Genomic DNA, 7,664 nt, shown 5'->3' with positions numbered 1-7,664 from the left:
AAGGGAAGGGCTGGGGGCAGGTTCAGACAGAGGCAAAAAGGCCAGCCCTGCTTACCTGCTCGTTTGGAAAAGGTTTCATGGCCAGTGATTCGGAATTCTGAGGCCTGCCCTATGCCAGTGGGATGAAACCCTAACGCACGCTTGCTCCCTCTTGGAAATGATCGTATGCTTAGATATTTTGAGATCCTGACACGGAGGGAATTGTGAGTGCTCCATTTTGTCTGAATATGTAGAGTCACAACTGAGCCTTACTTGACCACAGTTTGAATGCCGGCTCACTTCCCAGTCTTGGAATGTACCTGGTGAGCTTGAAAGGTAAGTAGGATGTCAAAAATAGAGGGACACCTGCCAATACACTGAGCAGAGGACACACGTAAGAATTTCGGAGAATGAATATGTGCAGAAGTGAATGAGGGAATGACTTTACTCATAACAGGAAGACATGAGATTAGACATTAGAATTTATACATTAGATGATGTTAGATATCTGTATTAGAGATTAGAAATGACTCCTGTGAGATAGGCACTGGGACCTCTGAAAAGACTACACCATGATTCTTAAAGGAAAAGATCTTTCTCTTAGTCATCTTTCAATAAATGATAGATGGATGGATGGATGGATGGATAAGTGAAGGAATATATAGTCTCATGATCCTTGAAGATGTAGGGTAGGTTTTCTATACAGTAAGACAATTAATTATATTTCAAAAATTAGCCTGCATAAGGCAGGAGGAGGGCCAAGATGACCCACTGGGTTGCTTTCCAATCCAACCATCTACAGCTAGAGTGAGTATTTAGGAATATTTGTATCTAGACTCTGAGCATATGATGGTACTCAGTTTCTCTGAAGTTGCTCCTTGCTGGTCTGTGAGCAGCCATCAGGGAATTCAGTCTCTCCACTGAATGGGTAGGGTGTGGTGGTCATCTCCAACACTACTGACTCCTGGAGTCATCTTCCCCCGCCAGTAACCATGGTGACTTGACTTGGTAACCCATCAGAGCTCATGCTCCTCTAGTCTCATCTCAGCAAGATCCCTGTGAGAAAACGAGGAAAGAGTTCTGTCCTTTCTCAATACCTTCTTCCCAAAGAGTGTGTCTTAGGTCAAACAGAGAGCTCAAGTGGAGATATACAACGTAAATATGTTCATTTCACTCAAGGTAGATCTTAACAGCAATACAAGACTGGAGGAAAGTTAACTTGTTAATTTCCAAGTACCAACAGAGAAGGAGGCACAACAGTCATTGGCCTTGAGACACAGCTCTGCTCCCTCCCCCTCCAGATCTCTGTCTCCCAATTTCCCATTGTATCCTTCCCTTCAAGGACCTACTCCTTCCCTCCCCACAGAAAGCCCTTGTATTTATGGCCTAGAATTTAGCCAGATGCTCTTGGAGACTCTCCTCTTGGCAGCAGTTGCTAGTGGATCTCCCCTCGGGGAGCTGTGGCCAGTGTCCTCATTAGCCAAGAAGCAAACATGTCTCCAGCCCTGATGAGCACTTGGTCTTTTCCCAGAGCCAACACAGTCTGGTCTCATAGGAGGAAGGGCTATTTTTCCTCTTAGCTTATCTTTGACCCTGCCCTTATGAAACAGTAACCCCAGCATATTTTACCTAAGAAAGCGTCACTCATTCCTGAGCTTGGCTTACAGTAGAAGTGTTACCACATCAGTTGCTGTGTTCTCAGCATCTAGAATGACTAATCAGATTTGTTCTAATTTCTAATATCCCCTTGATGAAAGGTGGTGACGCCACCAGGTAGTTCGTTCTGCCGTAATAAGAATTATCATCTAGAATGGTCCATGCAGCCAGATCCTATCTCTGACCGGGGGGGTATGGAGAATATACTCTTCCCATAATATCACCATTGGGATGCTAGGGGGAAATACATCCGAGCATCTCCTATTTCCCTGGTGGACATTTATGAAGAACTTGACCCTCTACAGTTTACCAAGCATGTTAATGTGCATTATCTTTTCTCATCTAATTCCTGGGAGGTTGCTAGTATTGTTATCCCTAATGCACAGTTACGGAAAAAGCGACTGAAATTCAGAGACTTGCCCAAGGTCATATATTTGGTAAAAGACCAAGTTAAGAGTGGAACATGGGCCTCCTGACCTTTCTCTACTTCACCTTCTTCAAAAATTTTATATTTCCACCAAGAAGCCACTATGGGTGCCAGGGAAGCGTTTACAAAAGCACTTCCCTCTTCCTGATGCAGGGCTGGGTTCTGGGTGTCCTGAAGCTCCAGGGAAGCAAATGCCAGCAGTTCTGATCTTCTAATGCCTAGAACAAAAACATGCCATGAACAACAAGAGCCCATTACACCATCGAAAGGGGAGAGAGAGGAGGAAGGGAAAGAGAAGGAGAAAAGGAAAGAAGGAAGGAAGAAAGAGAGGAAGGAAAGGAAGGAGAAGAGATCAGTAAACAATCTTCTAAGGGTTTCTGGGAAATCACATATAACCCAACATAGAAAGCACACACACGCACACACACACACACACACACACACACACTCACACACTGCACATCTGTGTGAGAGTGTAATGGAATGAGCACAGGCTTCGGAGCCAAGCGGACCTGGTCAGTTCCCCAGCTCTGCGAGTCTCTAAGTAAGTCACCAGATCTTTTTAAGACTGTTTTTTTCATCTGCAAAACGTGGGAATTATGCCCATCCAAAGACTGCAAAAGGCTCAAGAAAAATGTTGAGCCAGAGGCTGGAAGAGAAGAGGAGTAGGGGAATCTGAGCAGAGAGAGACTGAGAGGCCCTGATGGGAAAATGTTTGAGAACCTCAGGTAAGTAGAAGTCATCATGAGGAAAACATGCTCCAGAATTCACAAACCCCAGAAGAAAAGTTCAAATTCTTTTCTCCTTACAATCTTGGTACGGAGCCCAGCTCCGCTCCCTCTTGAGGACCCTTTCCTTCCATCCCCGCCCTCATGTGTCCTCCAGACTTGGCAAGAGGACTCTCCCAGCTGCCTCTCTGCCGCCATGTTTCTCTTGCCCTCGCCCCAGCCCCCGGGCCAGCACCAGAGCCAGCTCTCCACAGATGGGCAAACCTGAGACAGCCCTGAGCCTCCTGACCCCAGCCGGCCGCCCCTCGGCTCACCCCAGACACAGCATCTGGGGAGGCTCACACATGGGGAGGCCAATGGGGGGACTCGAAGGGGTCAATCTGGAATGAAGATTTGAAAAGGTCCAGAGTAGAGGAAGGGCCAGGCCCATTGTTCTCGGATTGCAGGCCTATGCAAAGACCAAGGGCAAAACTGAGGGGCAGACACTGAGGTTACTGAGCCAAACAAGGTGGGCTGAGCCCAGAGCCATGCTCAAGGTCAGAGGGAGGGGGTGGTGGTGCTGACGTCAGGAAGAACCAAGGGCCACAGAGGGAAGTTTGGCCTTGATGAGAGGGATGGTCTGCAGCCACAGGCGCCCCTGGACATCCAGCCAGTGGACTGAGTCAGCAACCCAAGCTGGAGGCGTAGAGAAGGCGATGGGCTGGGTATGAGACAAATCAAGGTAGCACCATCAAGCAGGCCCCGTGAGAAGCTCAGGCGTTAGCGGACCCAGCATTCTTGCCCCGTTCCCAGAGAATGATGCCCAGGGCAGCTTTGATCCCTGCAGCGTGGCCCAGCATCATGGGGGCGGGCAGCCTCTGTCCAGGGAGCTGGCCCTTCTCCTCTTCTGCTGCCTCATTAAAATGGACCCTCCCTCCCCACCCCTTCCTTGTGCAACATCCTAGACTCTCCTCTGCCCCCGGTTTCCCCACGACACCCCACCCTCACACTCCCTCTCCTATTCTAGTGTGCTGAGATCAACAGCTCAGCCTTTCTTCAGCCTGAGTCAGCAGGCGGGCAAGCTGCCTCCTCCAAGCCTCGGAGGGCAGGAATGGACACCCTTTGAAGGCATCCCCCCTTTTGTAAATGCTCATTCATTTTTGAGAGAGACACAAAGTGTGAGAGGGGGACGGTCAGAGAGAGAGGGAGACACAGAATCAGAAGCAGGCTCCAGGCTCTGAGCTGTCAGCACAGAGCCTGACATGTGTCTTGAACCCATGAACTGTGAGATAATGACCTGAGCTGAAGTCCGCCACCCAGCTGACTGAGTCATCCTGGCGCCCCTGAAGGTGTCCCCTTAACACTATGGCTCTACCTCTGGCTGTGCAATCTGAAGCATTCCATATCATCTCTCTGTGCTTCGTCCCTGCAGGGAAGTGAGGAAGGCCCTTGCCAGGCCCTAAGCACTGCAATTCTTCTTGCAATATTAATAGGGCTGGGATCTCCTGCACCCTAGACACTGAGCCAAGGAACCTGTGAGGCGACTGAAGTTCAGAGAGGTTAAACCAATTACCCAGGATTGCACAGCTGAATGGTGGGAGACTCCAATCTATTTGTCTCAGGCAGGATGTGCAAGAGCCCCAATGAACATTGGTTGATTTGCCACATGATTAATGTTTTAGCAGTGACAGACTGGAGAAACTCAGTGGGGTCAACTGGCTACAATGGCTCGGGGGCCCCCAAGGTCTGGGGCTTTAGTAATGTCTTCCCCAGGATGAAAGACCTTCCCCAAAGCAGCTGAGTCTACTCCCAGATTCTATGATGATGGCTGTGCCCCTACCCTGCCTCCCTCTCTCCCACTTGGAAAGGCCCAACTATGCGGATTCATCACCTGCAACAAAGAAGGGAAGGGTCACCCACGTGCCTGTCCCCTGGGCGAGTCCAGCCCTCCAAACAGTCTGTGAGTCCTCATGCTGGACTTCAGTCACCTCTTCGTTGAAGGGACAGGCAAGGGAAAATCAGCCCAGCTCTTGCTTCTTTCTACAGCACCCCCTGCAGCCCAGAACCTGGGGCAGAAGCCTAGGAGGCCCCGGGTTCACTGGGCACTGAGTCAAGACCTCATTCAAGGGAAAGTTGCCTCCACCAGGCTTGGGCCCCAGCTTTCTCCTGTTAATTGAGATAATGACCCAACTCCCAGGGCTGCTTTAGCTTGAAAGGGGCTTTGAGATGCTGGGATGAAAGGCACCGGAGTGGAGTACAAAGGCGGTGCAAGGCTGGCCCTGGGCCTTCTCCAGCTCCCATGCTGACTCACTTCCTCCCTTCTGCCTGGGTTTTGCCTCAGTGATCCGGAGACACTGAACTCTCCTTTCCGGACAGTTAGGGGGTGTGGGTGGGGGGGGTCTTCCCAGAGAGTGTATGCAGCACAGAGGCCAGGCATGAATCTCAACTCACCACCACAGTGCCCCCCATCCCCTGCGCAGGGTGGTGTACCCGTCTGGATGCCAATGGGGGTGCTACCTTGCATTTATAGTCATGACTCTCCTCTTCCCAGGGCTGAGAGGGTGAGGTGGCCCAGGGATGGGCATCCTTTTGTTACACTTGAAGACACCAAGGAACAAAGAAGTAAGGAGGCTTCCCAAGGTTTCCCAGCACATCTGAAGAGAGAGCAGATCTGAAGCCTCCTAACCCCCTATATTCCTCCCCCAGAGGGCAGCCTGAACCCAGGTTACTCATTCTTTTAAATAGGAGGCTCTCCTCCAAGCTTCTTGACCCTGTGCCTTGTGTTACCAGAATCTACACAGGCTTTGCCTTCAAGGAATTTCTTCTTCTGGTCAACCAGTATCTCTTTAATACATGGAAGGATCACTAGATATTTTAGGGTGAAGGAAACAAAACCTAAGGTTTGGACAAAGGAGTGAGGTCTTCCGGAAGGTTAGAGTAGAGAGGTGGGCATTGCCAAGGACAGGGTTCTGGTTTTGGTCTCTGCCAGTGGACTAGAACTGCAAAATCCTCCAGGTTAAGGCTCCTAATGCAGGTCTTCAATCCGGTTTCTTTCACCGGGTGGACCTCAAATCACCACCCCTCTCCCAAGAGGCTGGGTTTCCAATTCTGTGTTCTGACAGGGAGAGAACAGCTAGCTGGACCCCACTGCGGGCCAGTGCTGTGCTACAGAAAAACAAGGCGTTCTTCGTGCCCTTAGAGTAAAGGAGAAGCATGAACAAGGCCACCAGACCAAGAGGGACGTGAGCTGGCAGGGAAGGAGGTACAGGCATTGTGCTTTGGGGACCAGCAAGGAAAGACTGAGTGAAAGCCCAGAAGGCTACTCCTTGGTAATTTGGAATCAATAACCCCCCCTCTCTTTATTGTGTAAGCCTCACCCCCCAGTTCAAGGCCTTCAGTGGCAATCCTTCAATCAGCCAGAACTAGCTGAGTGCAGATCGAGCTCTGAGTGGTTCTCCCCCTGCAGGCTTCTTCATCCCTGGACACCCAAAAAGTAGGGGTGATAACACCACCTGCAGCCAGCGGGTCATGCGTTTATAGACACGACACGAAGTGTCGGAACAGCCCCAGCCCAGAAGATGCACTTCCGGAGGACCTGTTACTTTACTCCTGGTTCTTTCCAAACCCTGATTATTAGAAAGCAGTGGGAGGAGCTTGCGTGATGGGCAAAGAACTCTCGAAGGCAAAGGTGGGTAAGCCCCAGAAAGACAGGCTGAGGGAGATTGTGTAAGGACTTTATGGGAGGCCTTTCCAGGTGGTCGGGGTGGCCTGGGCCTGAGGCAGGGTGCTCCCTGCAGTGACCTCTCAGGTTTCTGGGGACTTGGGCAGGTCTGGAGGCTGCAGGATGGCATGCAGGACCCACAGAGGGAGTGTGAGGGACAAGCTCTCAAAGGGTTTGTTTTTCCTACTTTTCTGGGCTTGGGGGCTCGTTCCTCCTGGCACTGGTCCTTCGTGGGGCCCCAGCTCCAGCTTGTTAGTTTTAACTGGAAAAATTTCCTTTGAACTCAGCTTGAATTAGCATCACCATGGCAATAGATCCGCATTTTCAGGAGTCGACCTGGTCTTCCCCCCTCTAGCAATTAGCTCCTGGGAGCAAAGCAGAAGGAGGAGGAGGAGGAGGAAGATGAAAGGGGGTGGGGGGAGGGGATGGAGGTAGAGGAGCCGGGGAAAGGTAGGGGAAGGAGGAGAGGGATGGGTGAAAGATGAGGAGGGGGAGGCAGGAAGCTAGAGGGAGGAGGAAGGAGACAGGGAAGTGTAGGACGGACTTTCTGAGCAGCTGTATCACCAAGACTGCCTTTACCTTCCCAGCCCTTCCCAAGGCCCCACCTGCCTGCTGAAAGCTAGGGAAGCAGGGAACCGGCATCGGCATCGGGACCTTCCGCACACAGCCTGGGAGGAAAGGTGCACTGTGCCCACTTTCTTAGCAGAGAGCCGGCAGCCCAGCGTCCATGGAGCAGTCACCCCAGGCAGGAAGCCCATCCCTCCGGAAGGGACCAGGCTGAACCACAACCTACCGGGCTTTGGAGGCTGAGGGCTGAGGAAGGGTCCATGATGCCACACTTACTTGCCCACTGACCTCTGTAAGTGGCAATGGAGGAGAGTTAAGGTTAAGTGAGAGGGCCACCCTGGCACGGACTCCACGGTGGTCTCTGTGGGATCATCGCCCACCTACATGTCTGTCCCCTCCCTGGTTTGGGAGCTTCAGGGTTTCTTAGTCGTCAGTGAATCCCCAGACACCAGCACCATGCCTGACACATATTAGCAGGCAATAAGGATTTTTGCAAATAAATTAACAAACAGATAGACTGCTGTGGTTTTTTAATGAGTGGTAAGAGCAGAAAAGGAGACTAGCAAACCAGACCTCCAGAATGTGATCCATTGAGATTCCCTCTTTT

This window comes from Suricata suricatta, chromosome 11 (assembly GCF_006229205.1).
Source record: "Suricata suricatta isolate VVHF042 chromosome 11, meerkat_22Aug2017_6uvM2_HiC, whole genome shotgun sequence".
Taxonomy (NCBI): domain Eukaryota; kingdom Metazoa; phylum Chordata; class Mammalia; order Carnivora; family Herpestidae; genus Suricata; species Suricata suricatta.
This window is presented reverse-complemented; position numbering follows the sequence as displayed.